The sequence below is a fragment of the Leptodactylus fuscus genome, chromosome 3, assembly GCF_031893055.1.
Source record: "Leptodactylus fuscus isolate aLepFus1 chromosome 3, aLepFus1.hap2, whole genome shotgun sequence".
Taxonomy (NCBI): domain Eukaryota; kingdom Metazoa; phylum Chordata; class Amphibia; order Anura; family Leptodactylidae; genus Leptodactylus; species Leptodactylus fuscus.
In genome coordinates, this window is record NC_134267.1 from 232,730,963 (window position 1) to 232,748,061 (window position 17,099).

Below are 17,099 nucleotides of genomic sequence, written 5' to 3' on the forward strand. Positions count from 1 at the left end.
GTTGCCTTGGAGGAGGCCCTGAGCCCTCGTCTTCTCACGATGGCCATGGTTACACTCTCACAATTGGTCAGGAAGGAATACTCTGACTCTGCCTTACGTTACACGTTGGGTTCTTGGTACATACAAGCTTCATGTGCCATTGCCCGCTTATTCCTGAACAATGGCCGCCTCACGCCATCTCTATCATTTACCATCTATTTTTTGACTCTGACAGTGAACAACTGGCACATTAGATGAGGGAGAGGGAGAGGTCTCCCCCCTTCTCCATACAAAGCAACCAGCACAGAAGCTCCGCCCCCTACTCATATCACATGACCATCACCACTGCTCCTTCATCCACTACTTATTTTAACTCCGCCCACTGTACTAATCATGTGATGGTGACATCACCACAGGTCCTTCAGTCATTATTTATTCTCTACAGTGCGGAACTCCGCCCCCTCACTGCTGATCACATGATGGTGACGTCATCACAGGTCCTTCAGCTATGGCAGTGCAGTAGATACAGAGCAGGTCCTGGTCAGGTGGTCACTGATGTTGTGCTGTTCTCTCTGTTATCAGCCAGCAGCAGATTTATCACTATATAGAGGATATATATACTGTATACACACAAAGTACTTGGTCATTGTCTGCAGTAACAAGTAACAGCTCCCTGTGTGACCTCAGCCCTAAGGTAAGAGGATTTTCTGGGTTTTGTTGCAGTTTGAGGTACAATTTGTGTCTTGGGGTAAAATAGTGCGAAGAAAGTCTTGCGGTGAGATGAGACGTGTCCCGTTTCCTTTATAGGACAGGTCTGCTTTATTAATCACTTGTATTCTCCATAACATAACAATTCTGCATCATCATCTAGCTCTACATCGCACCGTCCCTCGGTTATTCCTCCTGGAAATGTATGAATATATTAACAGGTGGGTATTACTAGTTGGGGGTGTCCCTGCACGGTCAGATGAAAGTTACCAGGGGGGGTCAGACTGTGTAAGAACACACCCCTTTGACAGGGAAATGGGAACGCCAAATTATCAATTTATATAGAAGTTTCTAGGAGGAATAACAGAGGAACGGCACTGGAGAGAGCTAGGAGAAGGAATAGGATTGGCTAAAACGGACATGTTTGGTGACAAGTCTTCTAGAACTAGTCACTACACCCCAAGAATCATTAAATCAATAGTAAAGGTAAATCAATAGTAACGGTGAATAAAATTATATATATATATATATATATATATATATATATATATATATGTATAGTCAGGGTCTGGGGTTGCTAGGTGGGGTGGCATAGACACACAAGTCCAGATTCTTTCGTCCAAAACAAAGGTAGAGTTGATTTTCACTCAAAAAGACAGTGCAGCAACAAAAGGAAACAATACAAAAATAAATCCCTGCCCGGCTAGGCACTAACTAAACACAGAATAGGTGACCTCACCTAGAGTAACAGAAATCCAAAAGCCAGTAGAATCATTCAGGACACGGCTCCAAAAACATGACCTCTCTGTCAGCTCTCCAGCCAAGCTCTGTCTAAGTGTTGCTGCTGGAGCTGAATTCTTAAGCCTCCTTGATGAGGAGACTCTCTGCAGCTGAGTTGCTGCCGGAACATCCCCAAAGTGTGGACTTGAGGGGGGTGGAATGACAGGTCCCACTACCAACCTACCTGCCATTCCTAAAAATCCAGCCCAGTAACCGGAACTCTGAAATAACCCTCAGTAGACAATAGTTATCTGCTACCCACCTGAGTAGTCTGTGTGAGATGTACACCCCCTCCATTACCTGACCAGCCATCGGCTTATATTTATATTATACATACATCTTCTCATTCACTCTGAAGTCTCTGCTGATTTTGTCTTGCTGATACAGGGACCCCCCACCCATTCTGCATATAAGTATGGGCTAATAAGTTGGGACCCTCATATATTAGACATTTGTGGCGTAACCTGTGTGTGTTTTCCTCTAGGATTTACAGCCTCTAATAAAGGTGCAGAAGTCTCAAGTGGATCCTGAATTACCTTCCAAGGATGGAGAAGGACAGGAATGAGATTACCAGAAGAATATTAAACTTCACCTTGGAGATCATCTACCTGCTGACCGGAGAGGTAAACTTTCTATTTTGTGTTATTTACCAAGAAACACAATGAAGAGAAAATCCAGAATAGACAAGTAGGAGGAGCGTTGTAATGAGAAGGAAAAGGCTGGCCAGGAAGAAGAGTCAGGTGGGCGGAGTGTGGCCTGGAGGAGTTGATTTATGGCATCTATATAGAAACCTAGAAGACAGGCGGCGGGAGGAGAGCACAGGGTCCATCTCGTCTGACCACATAGTATTTCCTCTTATAGATATACGGCTATCCCGGGTTTACAGTCACTTACTGTAGATTTCCTGCCACACCTGCTGGAGGTTTCTTCCCAGTCTCTACTACTCTTCCAGTAAATCAATCTATCCTGTCATTGCTGCTGATCCCCACTTCTTCCCAGCACTAATCTCAGATCGTGCCCCCCCTTGTTTCATCATAGCCATTTCTCCTTCAGGTTAAAATATGTCTTGAGCCCTTGAGGGAGGTGACAGGAGAATATCAACCTTTGAGCTATTTTTTTTTTTTCTTAAGTTTTGTGCTCAAGATCTTTCACCATTTTTGTACTTGTTCAATTGTATTACTCTCTTTTCAGAACTGACTACAGTATTGTAAATGTGATCTCACTAGAACTCTATACAGCCCTGGCCACAATGTTCATTTCTTTAAGGCCTCGTTCCCACTGAGTAACGCACCGCTCATTCTGACACGTAAACACGTGTCAGAGTGAGGCGCTTCAAAACAGATTCCATTGACTTCAACGGGTGCTGTCTGCCGCGCGCTACACATTGAAATCAATGAGAGGCTTTTTAACCCACTGATTTCAATGTGTAGCGCGCGTAAGACGGCACCCATTGAAGTCAATGGGATGTTTTGAAGCGCCTCACTCTGACACGTGTTTACGTGGCAGAATGAGTGGCACGTTACTCCGTGGGAATGGGGCCTAAGAGTTTCTCTTCATACACAGGATTACACCGCAGTGAAGAAGAGACCGGGTGACTGTGTGACTCCCAGCAATCATGTCCATGAGTCAGGAGGATGGAACAGGAGCCACAGCCCCATCACAGACCCTCCCCCGCACTCACCGATACAGGAGCAGAAGATCCTAGAACTGACCAACAAGATCACTGAGCTGCTGACTGGTGAGGTGAGCGCTGCTGGGAATGCTGGGACGTTATACAGTAACACCATGGAGGGGTCGGGGGATGACCGTATCATTGTGTTGTCAGGTTCCTATAAGGTGTCAGGACGTCACTGTCTATTTCTCCATGGAGGAGTGGGAGTATTTAGAAGGACACAAGGATCTGTACAAGGACGCCATGATGGAAAACTATCAGCCGCTTACATCACAAGGTAAGCAGGGATAAATATCCCATATTGTGCATTGCATACCCATGACATGTAATGTAGGCACTCACCATAGTAGGCTTTTTCCATATCAGGTTGGATCCCTAATTCTACTATATACATCAAACATACTTATAGGACTTTATTCACTTATTGGATACAAGAAGAGTTTTCTTTTGGCATCCATTGATCTGATGTTTTGATTGTTTCAAAGGCAGAGACAGTCTTATTGGTTTGTGTAGAGAGTTCCATAGTATGGGGTATTCATGGGAGAAGATTTGGAGACTGGGATGTATATATGTATGTGGGAGACATGGTTTTAAACAGTTTATGGCCTAACAAATGTCCCAAAGCCTGTAGTAATGGATAATATACCTTAGGTTTGGCTTAACAGATGTCAGATGAGCAAAGGCAAACTCCTCCTTGTTCTAACAGCAGGTAGTGTGAAGATCATGAAGGTTTCCATAAGTGCTGTAGAGTAGGCTGTGTTGGAGGGTGGGAGCCTTTTTTAAGCTAGACCCAAGAAGCAAAGGCTAAGAGGAATGACTTAGTAGACATAGAAAGCTCAGCCACAAGCTCCATGACAAAAGTGCATGTTCGATTTTTATAAGGGCTATTTCACACGGGACATGAGGGGACAGATTATGGCGCTGAATCTACGTCATAATCCGCCCCCTCACAATAGAGGTCTATGTAGACCGCCAGGCTACTTTTTTCCGTGAGTGTTGCTGCTCACGGAAAAAAAAAGAATCGACATGCCCTTACTTCAGGCGGGCTCCGTGGCTAAGTCAGCCCCCGCATCCGACTCGCGACACCTCCCTCCGGTGTAGGCCCATTCATTTGAACCTACTTCGGAGCAGAGAGCCACGACAAGATGCCGTGCACTGCATCGCGGCAGCCACCCCAGAATATGCACGCGCGTAACTGCGTGTGAACTTAGCCTAATGTGTCTTATTGCTATGTGAACATACCTTCCATTACGATGGATCCAATTCCAAAACTCCATTTGCATTTCCATTCTAATAGAAATGTCTACTTGTCTACTTAATAATAAAAATAAAATTTTAATATTTTTTTTTTTTAACAGAAAATCCTAGTGAGAACTCTGAGGACAACTTCACGCCTCTGCTAACTTGTAAAGTAGAAGATGAATATATCATGGAAGACTGTTCAAGAGAAAACCTAGTTATCATAAATTTTCCACCAGAACCATGTCATCTCCCAAATCACGAGGAACCTTCTCCTGACCAATCTCAGATTTTTACCATGAGTCCAGATCACAAAGGGGTTAATAAGTTTCAATGGGGAGAAGATGGGGAAGAGTTTACAATAAGCTCAGATCTTTCTATACATAGAGTAATTCACACAGGGGAACAGACCAACTCCTGTTCTGAAATGGAGAATTTTTTTACGTCAGATTCTAGGCTTGCTATACAAGACGCAACCGCCGCAGGAGAGAAGTCGTTTCAGTGTTCAGAATGTGGAAAATCTTTCATTACTAAAAGTAGTCTTAAGCGTCATCAGATAATTCACACCGGAGAAAAACCTTTTACATGTTCAGAATGTGGGAAATGCTTTACAAAAAAGTTCAATCTTGTTACACACGAGAGAATTCACACAGGAGAGAAGCCATATTCATGTTCAGAATGTGGGAAATATTTTATCACTAAAACCAAGCTCATCGATCATCAGAGAATTCACACAGGGGAGAGACCATTTACCTGCTCAGAATGTGGGAAATGTTTTATAGAAAAATCAAAGCTTCTTATACACGAGAGAATTCACACAGGAGAGAAGCCATATTCATGTTCAGAATGTGGAAAGTTTTTTACAGTGAAATCAATTCTTGTTAAGCACGAAAAAATTCACACTGGAGAGAAACCATATTCATGTTCAGAATGTGGGAGATGTTTTACAGAAAAATCTAATCTTGTTATGCACGAGAGAACTCACAGGAAAAAGATGCCGTACATATGTTCCGAATGTGGGAAAAGTTTTGGAGCGAAATCAAAGCTTGTTATACATGAGAGAATTCACACAGGAGAGAAGCCATTCACATGTTCAGAATGTGGGAAATGTTTTACAGATAAATCAAATCTGGTCATGCATGAGAGAATGCACAGAAAGGAGTTGCCATTTCTATGTTCAGAATGTGGAAAAAGTTTTGGAGCGAGATCAAAACTTGTTATACACGAGCGAATTCACACAGGAGAGAGGCCATTTACATGTTCGGAATGCGGGAAATCTTTCATCAAAAAATGCAGTCTTGTTACACATGAGAAAATTCACACGGGGGAGAAACAATTTACTTGTTCCGAATGCGGGAAATCATTTACACAAAAATCCAATCTTGTTATACACGAGAGAATTCACACAGGAGAGAAGCCATTTCCATGTTCCCAATGTGGAAAAGGTTTCGTTACCAACACCAAACTCAAAGATCATCAGAAAGTTCACACAAGGAGGAGTCATTTGCATGTACAGATTGTGGACAATGTTTTATAGAGAAAGCAAAGCTTGATACACATGAGAGAATTCACACAGGAGAGAAGCTCGATTCACTGTGGAAATGTTTGAGTACATGCTTAAGCAACATCGGAGGATTCGCACTGGAATTTGGAAAATCTTTTATTGCTAAACCCAGACTTGATCATCAGAGACATATAAACTATATTTTTGTTAGGAACGTAGGAAATGTTAAAAAAAAACCTTTAGATTTAGACTTATAGTTAGATTTATAGAAGTCCTGCTTCCTAGATCAGCAAAGTCTTCAAACAACCTGCTACATTGATGTCAATGTCTTAACTCGAGATGGGCAAGCCTCCTAAGGCAGGGGTGTAAAAAATAAAAAAAACCATATATGCTCTTCTTCCCTCATCTCTTTTGGGCCTCTACACAGTGTCAGGCCTTTTTCTTGTCTCCTTCCTATGTCTTGAACCTGGGTGACCCCCTTGAGCCTGTGTTTTGGTCTCAGCAGTAACATGGCACACCAAGGATCATGATGCTCTGCGTGCCCAAGTGAATGCTGTGGCTCAATCGGCGACTCTGGGTACATGACGTCATGAGGAACGCCCCTCAGACCATTGGAGGGCCAAGATATAGTTAAAAAAAACTATGAACAAATTCCTATGCACACTGCACACATCTTATTTAGAAGTAAAAAAAATAAAACGGGAACAAATACAATATTTAAAATGAAGAAAAAGTAAAGTTAAGTCAACAAACTTACCGGTATTTCAGTGGGAACTATGGGCCTGCTTTTGGCTAATGAGATGGTCAATGTCCGCTTCCATATTTGTCACTGCTAGTCGTAACAAGTGATGCAAGTGTGCAATAGTTAGTCTAGATCTGGTTGGCGATTTCAGATGTTTCATAGACATAAGTGCTGCCAAAGATAGTTGCCATTTTGAGTGCATGGTTCCTGGGATATGGATATGTCTCAGAGGGGAGGGATGCATAGAAATTAAGAAGGCTGCTTGACTCGAATGCGTCTTTCAGAGAGTCACAATTCTGTAGTTCAGCCAGTTCCATTTGGGCATCGGTAACATCACTCATGGGCAGCAGGCGGTGGCAGCGGTAACATCAGTTGTGGGCAGCAGGCAGTGCAGGTGGTGGCAGCGGTAACATCAGTTGTGGGCAGCAGGTGGTGGCAGTGGTAACATCAGTCGTGGGCAGCAGGTGGTGGCAGTGGTCAATGGCATCAAGCGGAGGCATTGGTAGCATCAGTCGTGGGCAGCAAGTAGTGCAGGTGGTGGCAGTGGTCAATGGCGTCAGGTAGAAGCACGGTACCATCAGTCGTGGGCAGCAGGTGGTGGCAGTGGTCAATGACGTCAGGCGGAGGCATCGGTAACATCACTCATGGGCAGCAGGCAGTGGCAGCGGTAACATCAGTTGTGGGCAGCAGGCAGTGCAGGTGGTGGCAGCGGTAACATCAGTCGTGGGCGGTAGCAGCGGTAACATCAGATGTGGGCAGCAGGCGGTGGCAGCAGTAACATCAGTTGTGGGCAGCAGGTGGTGGCAGTGGTCAATGACGTCATGCACAGGTATCAGTAGCATCACTCATGCGCAGCAGGCGGTGGCAGCGGTAACATCAGTTGTGGGCAGCAGGTGGTGGCAGTGGTCAATGGCGTCAGGCAGAGGTATCAGTAGCATCACTCATGCGCAGCAGGCGGTGGCAGCGGTAACATCAGTTGTGGGCAGCAGGTGGTGGCAGTGGTCAATGGCGTCAGGCAGAGGTATCAGTAGCATCACTCATGCGCAGCAGGCGGTGGCAGCGGTAACATCAGTTGTGGGCAGCAGGTGGTGGCAGTGGTCAATGGCGTCAGGCAGCGGTATCAGTAGCATCACTCATGCGCAGCAGGCGGTGGCAGCGGTAACATCAGTTGTGGGCAGCAGGCAGTGCAGGTGGTGGCAGTGGTCAATGGCGTCAGGCAGCGGTATAAGTAGCATCACTCATGGGCAGCAGGCGATGGCAGCGGTAACATCAGTTGTGGACAGTAGGCAGTGTGAGCCATATAAGAGGGCGGCAACAGTAGAATCAGATGCAGGAATTGGTGGTATAAAAGGTCAGCAGCATAGCTACCGGTGGTATGGTAGGAATCGGTGATGGTATTATCAGATGGCACTGATGGTATAATGTGCGGGTAGCAATGTTGGTTTCCAGATGTAGCGGAGGTATAAGGCGCAGGTAGCGATGGAATAGCAAAAAAGAAGGGGGAGTGATGGAATAGGCACAGGTCGGGCTGGTGTTACCTTATACAGAACCTGATGGCGGAGGTCGGACGCAGCAGGCGGTAGTATTATTGTCCTGTTTTCTGCTGCATTTCATGTTTGCTGGAATTGAATATTGATGAGAAATGATCAGAACGTTCAGGGCTCGTATATAAAGAATCCCCAAGAAATAAAACAGGAACCGAACCCAGAGAGGGGAAATCACATAAGCCTGACCTATAGTGGAAGTGGGAGGGACAAGCTGTGATAGGCTCCTCCTACACAGATAGCCCCGCCCTGTATGACAACCTTCATATCTGCACTGCGTATTGATGGCGTCTTCTAGATGGAAAATTATAACTGGAAAGAAGTAAACACTGATGGGTTCTAATGGGAGGAGGAGGAGGACACCGACCAGCAGGACTGTAGGGCAGGGATGGGGCACTACATATCCAGTGAGGCTGATATATACAGTGTGAGGAGCTGCGGGTCATATAGTGAGAGGTGATAGGGGGCTGCTCCTAAGCAAAGGGTTGACCATCAGATTTAGATGGACTATTAGGACCCCCGCAGATCAGCTGTTTTCCTGAGCTAGCAACTTCCAGCATTAGTTACATGGTGGGCACTAGGCTGCTTACAGAATCCTCCTGCAGTACGATGTGGGGACATAGAGGTGGCACAATGTATGCTATGTACCCAGACTAGGAAGGAATGTGGGGTGTAGAGCGCCCCCATGTGACTGGTCTTGTGTACTCCCGTATTAATCTCGTGGCGCACAGCAGCAGGAGAACAGCGCCCAGAATCTGAAAAAGAAAGAAATAGGATTTAGCTGAGAACAGCGGCGCCTCCTGGTGACACAACAGTGTTATTACATCATTGCCTCCCTCGTTACTGCAGCCATCACATCTTACACTGGAGTCAGGCGGAGTCTGAAGCACTCAGGATGGGGGGGTCATATACTTAACCTACAATAGGAGGTTCGCCCCAACCTTTTTGCTCCCTCCTCCCATTAACCCTTTCCTGCCAAAGGCATTTTTTGATTTTCGTTTTTGACTCCCCTCCTTCTAAACCCCATAACTTTTTTATTTCTCCGCTCCCAGAGCCATATGAGGTCTTAATTTTTGCAGGACAAATTTTTCTTCATGATGCCACCGTTATTTATTCTATATAATGTACTGGGAAGCTGGAAAAAAAATCAGAATGGGGTGGATTTGAAGTAAAAATGCATTTCTGCGACTTTCTTACGGGCTTTGGTTTTACGGCGTTCACTGTGCAGCCAAAATGACATGTCCCCTGTATTCTGTGCTTCGTTATGATTCCAGGGATACAAAATGTATATGGTTTTATTTATATTTTGACCCCTTTAAAAAAAATCCAAAACTGTGTTAAAAATTTTTTTTTCTAAAAGTCGCCATATTCCGACGGCCGTAACTTTTTTATACGTAAGTGTACGGGGGTGCATAGGGCGTCTTTTTTTGCGGGGCCGGGTGTACTTTTTAGTTCTACCATTTTCGGGAAATGTTATTGCTTTGATCACTTTTTATTCAAATTTTTATCAGAATCAAAACAGTAAAAAAACGGCGGTTTGGCACTTTCGACTATTTTTCCCGCTACGGCGTTTACCGAACAGGAAAAATATTTTTATAGATTTGTAAAGCGGGCGATTTCGGACACAGGGATACCTAACATGTATGTGTTTCACAGTATTTCATTACTTTTATATTTGTTCTAGGGAAAGGAGGGTGATTTGAATTTTTAATACTTTTTATATTTTTTTATATTTTTTTTAATACTTTTTTTTCAAAAAATTTTTTTGCATTTATTAGACCCCCTAGGGGTGTTGAACCCCAGGGGGTCTGATCACTAATGCAATGCATTACAATGCTAATGCATTCCAATGCATTGCAAAGAATCATCATTTCTTTTGCAGGCTGCATAGACCAGCCTGCAAAAGAAAGAGCTTGCAGACAAGCCTGGGAGCCTTGTAAAGCTTCCCGGCTGTCATGCCAACGTGACGTCGGCCCTGGAGCATGCTCCAGGAGCCGGCGATCCCGGGCAAAATGGCGGCGCCCATGCGCCGCCGGGAAAATGGCGCCTTTGACCGTGGCGCCGGAGGGGTTAATGCCTCCGATCGGTCCCCAGTAGACACCCGGCGGCTATGGCCGGGTACCAGGCGGTCGCCATAGTTACACGCCCAACATGCGCCGTACTATTACGGCGCATGTCGGGAAGGGGTTAAGGCGGTGATTTTACAAGGTGAGGCTGAGCCCCCCCCCCCCCCCCCTAATATTCCCAAACTTCCCCTCAAGGAGAAGCACATAGGCCCCAGATTGCCAGCAGCTCCTGTGGAGGATTCTGACCCTCCACTAACATTCTACCTGGGGAGGGGGCAATCTATAATATCTTATTCCTGGGGCTGAGCCTTGTACTTACCTTGAAGGACGTCTCTTGCGCCGGCTGGAAAGAAATGCAAACAATTAGTCCCAAACAAATCCTCCATTCCCTGAGGACCCTGGTGGGCTGGGGGTCGTGTATCCTGCCCCAGTCACCCTATGGGAATGTCCACAATGATGTGTATCGACCCCTGTCCCCCCCTACACAGCTGGTTACTTTCCTCTGCCCTCCCCCCAAAGCTCTGGCTGACATTGTGACAACCATGTCTACTGTGTGTGATATATAAGAGGCGACTGCTAGAGATGACCCTAAAGGCGGAAGAATTCTGCAGCCATAAAACCTCTGCCACTCACCTCTTCCTCCTCCTCCACCACCCTCCAAACCAGCGTCTTGGTCTCCTAAGAAATTCAGATGGAATAAAACACAATAAGATGTAATGATGTCGGTAATGAGCGAGATCAGCAGCCGCTGTATGTACCCCTGTACTTACATGGTCTGGGTCTCTTCAACTTGCTCCCTATTGCAGGCTCTGGTCTTTGTATAGCGGCCGGCCGGTGCAGGTACTGCAGCTCAGCTGCCGTTGACTTTAATGTAAGGTGACCTGCAGTACTGGTGCCCGGCCACTATATTGGGTATGGAGCCACCTGCTGCTGGTTCTGTACTGAACATAGGATGGACATCAGAAGTGGCCCTGTACAGCTGACGCGTGGGGTCTACCTAACAATTAAAATTTCCTGGACAGCTATTATAACCCTATGACTGATTTTCGGAGTCAGGGGATTGTGTAAGAAACCAGATTTGATCTTCCTTCACATTGCTCAGTTTTGCCTTCTTGGAATCCCCTCTCTAACAACGTGACGTCTCCCTGGTTCAGCCTTTATACTTACGTGATGGTGTCTAAGTCCGGGTCTGTGGAGACGCATGGATTAAAGGATTTGCTGTAATAGAGAAAACCCAAATCCGGTTACCGTTATTAACCCTTCATTCCCTGCAATAACCCATTTCCCCTACATCTATACATGGACTTATAGGATCCTCCAATCTAATTGGAATAAAGCTTAAAGAATATTGTCCTTTGTACCTCAATATCTGTGTCTCCCCCAACCCTGTTCTATTTTCTTGACCCCAGCCCACTAAAATAGTGTCGTTACAATGTATCAGTGTAGCCTGCCTGGACTCTAGGACAGGAAAGAGGTTACTTTCTACCACTGCTTAGCTCATAGAGCATTACATTGATACATTGTAACAAATCCCAAGCTGTGTGAGCAGAACGTGGTCTATACAGGTCTTAGCCTCTCACAAAGGTCTCTCCTCATACAGTATAGATGGTGGATGTCCGCTCAGTCTAAAGTATTGGCCCCCCACAGGATGACCTTGCTGCTCTGTACATAGAAGACCCTAATACTGCAACCCAGGAGGAATTGGGGTGTCCCAGGATAGATACCTGACGGCTGGCTTGGCAAAGAGGACGTTGAGTCTGATTCTGGTGGAGAAAGAGACACAAAGAAGAAACAATGGCCGCCATGTCTCCTCTCGGCTCCCCAGTACAAGTGTCTGCTGGTATCACATTAGAATAGTGGAACGCCCTCCAGTATCTGTGTTAAGGACAATTTATAATGGTTGCCAGATTGGAGTTCAGAAGGAATTTTTTTTCTCGTAAAATGGGGCAATTGGCATGAGCCTCATGGGGTTTTTGTTTTTCTTTGGATCAACACTGTAGGGATTGTAGGGTTATAGGTTGGACTTGATGGACTGATGTCTTCATCCAACCTCATCTACTATGTAACTACACTCACCGGCCACTTTATTAGGTACACCTGTCCAACTGCTCGTTAACACTTAATTTCTAATCAGCCAATCACATGGCGGCAACTCAGTGCATTTAGGCATGTAGACATGGTCAAGACAATCTCCTGCAGTTCAAACCGAGCATCAGTATGGGGAAGAAAGGTGATTTGAGTGCCTTTGAACGTGGCATGGTTGTCAGAGAATGGTCCGAAAAAGAAAAAACATCCAGTGAGCGGCAGTTCTGTGGGCGGAAATGCGTTGTTGATGCCAGAGGTCAGAGGAGAATGGCCAGACTGGTTCGAGCTGATAGAAAGGCAACAGTGACTCAAATAGCCACCCGTTACAACCAAGGTAGCCAGAAGAGCATCTCTGAACGCCGCACAGTACGTCGAACTTTGAGGCAGATGGGCTACAGCAGCAGAAGACCACACCGGGTGCCACTCTTTTCAGCTAAGAACAGGAAACTGAGGCTACAATTTGCACAAGCTCATCGAAATTGGACAATTGAAGATTGGAAAAACGTTGCCTGGTCTGATGTGTCTCAATTTCTGCTGCGACATTCGGATGGTAGGGTCAGAATTTGGCGTCAACAACATGAAAGCATGGATCCATCCTGCCTTGTATCAACGGTTCAGGCTGGTGGTGGTGGTGTCATGGTGTGGGGAATATTTTCTTGGCACTCTTTGGGCCCCTTGGTACCAACTGAGCATCGTTGCAACGCCAAAGCCTACCTGAATATTGTTGCTGACCATGTCCATCCCTTTATGACCACAATGTACCCAACATCTGATGGCTACTTTCAGCAGGATAATGCAATGCCATGTCATAAAGCTGGAATCATCTCAGACTGGTTTCTTGAACATGACAATGAGTTCACTGTACTCCAATGGCCTCCACAGTCACCAGATCTCAATCCAATAGAGCATCTTTGGGATGTGGTGGAACGGGAGATTCGCATCATGGATGTGCAGCCAACAAATCTGCAGCAACTGTGTGATGCCATCATGTCAATATGGACCAAAATCTCTGAGGAATGCTTCCAGCACCTTGTTGAATCTATGCCACGAAGAATTGAGGCAGTTCTGAAAGCAAAAGGGGGTCCAACCCGTTACTAGCATGGTGTACCTAATAAAGTGGCCGGTGAGTGTATATGTCCACTGTGGACGACTCCTTGGATTATTTCTGACCTTTCTGCCACTACTAAGGGGCGCTCACAGTGTACATCTATATGCAGAGAGCTCCTCCTACTGGTGGATGCAGCTAGACAAAATATAATTCACTAAATCTCATTCAATGAGTGGAAACAGGATATGGAGTCTAAGTAAAAAAAAATCCAAGCTCTGACCCTATAGGAATTCTGGTTATATTTAAATGATATTCAAATAATATATTCACCTTCCTGCCCAAGACTCTCATCATAGGATACTATGATCTATTTTCTAGGGGTCGTTGGACCCCAAAATCATTTTATATTGTGGGCCCAAGAAACCTCAGTGTGACCCTTCTGGTACTGCAGCAAAGTATTAACCACCTGAATGGAAGAACATTGGAGAACTATGGAGAACAGGAGCATACTGCGCATGCACGCGTAAGCGGCCCCCAAAAAATGGCAGATCAATGGCAGAGCTGACTGCGCAGGCGCACAAGTCTGACCCCAGCCGGAAGAAGAAGATGAAGAGGTGGTTGCTGAAGAAGATGGAGGCGTCGCTGGAGAGAGCTCTCTCGCAGCATTGGGGATGCCCCCAGTGCTGTTTGAATGCTGGGGCCCACCCCCAGTGCTGCGAGAGAACTCATTTGCATACCGACAAAAAACTGATTTTTCACCAAAAGGCAGGTCGCTGACGACTTATAAAGGTAGGAGACGAATAGCCTTTCTTAAGGCTATTTCGACGTGTCAACTAGAAAAAAAAAAGTGTTTAAATGGTAGAATCCCTTTAATCATCCTTCACGCTCGTATTGTACGGTCACTCGATCCTTACTGTGTCAGTTTAGTTCGCGCAGTATTTGAAGTTATTCACCACGTGTTATTCGAAAAACATTCCTAATTTGGTTGTTCAGCAATGAATGGATCACTGGTTGAAGACTGGATCCCTCAGAAAAGCATTTAATACCACTGACACAGACCCTCCAGTAGGAGCAGCGGCTTCAACATCCAACAGGTATGTTCAAATATTATGCGATTATTCAGAACCAGATTTGGGTGATACGACTTTTCAATTGCAGTGTTGATTAGATTACCGATGCTGAAATAATTCGATGTGAGGTTGTGGAAGAGTTAGTGACGCCAAATGCGCCAGAAGTGTTCAACGAACTGCCTAGTACTGGTTCTTCTTCTGCAGTTATCCCAAATTCAACCAGATATTGCTACAGAATTTCTGTCTTGAATAGTGCTCCTCGACTCAAAAAGTTTGGGAAACGCTGCTGTAGATGAACTGCAGAGATCTACAGCTGAGATGAGAGAGTCTGTCCATAGGACAACAATGAGTCGTACACTGCACAAATCTGGCCTTTATGGAGGAGTGGCAAAAAGAAAGCAATTTCTCAAAGATATCCATAAAAAGTCTTGTTTAAATTTTGCCACAAGCCACCAAACATGTGGAAGAAGGTGCTCTGGTCAGAGGAAACCAAAATCCAATTTTTTAGCCACAATGCAAAACGATATGTTCGGCGTAAAAGCAACACAGCTCATCACCCTGAACACACCATCCCCACTGTCAAACATGGTGGTGGCAGCATCATGGTTTGGGCCTGTTTTTCTTCACCAGGGACAGGGAAGATGGTTAAAATTGATGGTAAGAAGGATGGAGCCGAATACAGGACCATTCTGCAAAAGACCTGAGACTGGGACGCAGATTTATCTTCCAACAAGACAATGATCCAAAACATAAAGCAAAATCTACAATGGAATGGTTCACAAATAAACATATCCAGGTGTTTGAATGGCCAAGTCAAAGTCCAGACCTGAATCCATTTGAGAATCTGTGGAAAGAGGTGCCATGATGTCCTTATTGTGGTCAGGTTATCTTCTCATACACGTAGTGTCCCCCCTGATAACCAGCCATGATGTCCTTATTGTGATCAGGTTATCTTCTCATACATGTAGTGTCCTCCTGATAACCAGCCATGATGTCCTTATTGTGGTCAGGTTATCTTCTCATACATGTAGTGTCCTCCTGATAACCTGACCACAATAAGGACATCATAGCTGAGTTTCTGACCACAGAAAGTTCCTGCATTCATAGTCGTATTCATTGGCATCCGATCAAGACAAAAGACATCACCACTAAGATGGTTAGAGAAAATTCTTAAATCTCTGCAAAATTTTAGATCCTATTAATATTATAAATGTGAAAGTTTGTGAGTTTGGATGTTTGTGGGTCACGCAAAACCCGCTCGACCGATTTGGCTGAAAGTTTCCACAAACATAGTTAATACACCCGATTAAACAATAGGCTACTTTTCGTCACAATAGCGCACATACGTTTGTGCCAGGACCCCCACAAAACCCAAACTCACACCACTATCTCTGCAATCTCACACACTTTGGACCATAGCAAGCCACAAAATTCATATTGCCCTCTACAGCAGAGGTCAGCAACCCCACACAATCTCATATATATATATACTTTACCACTTTGCCCCTCACCTTAACGATACTCCAGGAGGCTCTCTTTTAACGCTCCGGAGCAGCCATGTTTGCCAACCCCCACCGCTCTGACAATCCGCGACACCGCCCACCTATGTCAATACCCCTAGGCGGTCTAATAAATGCAAAAAAAAAAATTAAAAAAAAGTAAAAAAAATATTAAAAAAAAAAAAAAAAGGATTAAAAATTCAAATCACCCCCCTTTCCCTAGAACACATATAAAAGTAGATAAAAACTGTGAAACACATACATGTTAGGTATCCCCGCGCCCAAAATCGCCTGCTCTACAAAACTATACAAATATTTTTTCTGTTCGGTAAACGCCGTAGCGGGAAAAATGGTCAAAAGTGCCAAACCGCCGTTTTTTCACTGTTTTGATTCTGATAAAAATTTTAATAAAAAGTCATCAAAGCAATAACATTTCCCGAAAATGGTAGAACTACAAAGTACACCCGGTCCCGCAAAAAAAGACGCCCTATACATCCCCATACACGGACGTATAAAAAAGTTACGGCTGTCGGAATATGGCGACTTTTCTAAAAAAAAAATTTTAACACAGTTTTGGATTTGTTTTTACGGGGTCAAAATGTAAATAAAGCCATATAAATTTGGTATCCCTGGAATCGTAACGAAACACAGAATACAGGGGACATGTCATTTTGGTTGCACAGTGAACGCCGTAAAACCAAAGCCCGTAAGAAAGTTGCAGAAATGCATTTTTTCTTGAAATCCACCCATTCTGAATTTTTTCCCTGCTTCCCAGTACATTATATAGGATAAATAATGGTGGCATCAGGAAGAAAAATTTGTCCCAGGAGAAATTAAGACCTCATATGGCTCTGGGAGCGGAGAAATAAAAAAAGTTATGGGGTTTAGAAGGAGGGGAGTAAAAAACGAAAAACGAAAATCAAAAAATGCCATCGGCGGGAAAGGGTTAACTTCAAATACCTCTGTCCCAAAGTCACTATGTACAGTTTCCCACAACACCGTATATATAGCGGCTCAAATACAAGTTAACTTCAACACAAAAGTCTCACGTATTCTCTGAATTACAGAAAAAACAAGATACAAACTTACATTTCATATCCCATACCTTATACACAGTACGAAAACCTTACCCGTGCCTGTATATACCCACTGCTACAATCACC

The 17,099-nt window shown here is 44.7% G+C and overlaps 1 protein-coding gene and 1 pseudogene across 1 annotated transcript in view; both read left to right on the plus strand.

The window, feature by feature from the left end:
* LOC142196953 (uncharacterized) overlaps positions 1–6,176 on the plus strand; it is a 38,328-nt pseudogene extending 32,152 nt beyond the window's left edge.
* The window catches only part of LOC142198606 (uncharacterized), a 200,701-nt gene that overhangs the window by 92,967 nt on the left and 90,635 nt on the right, over positions 1–17,099 (plus strand). The gene's annotated exons all lie outside the window — the stretch shown is intronic.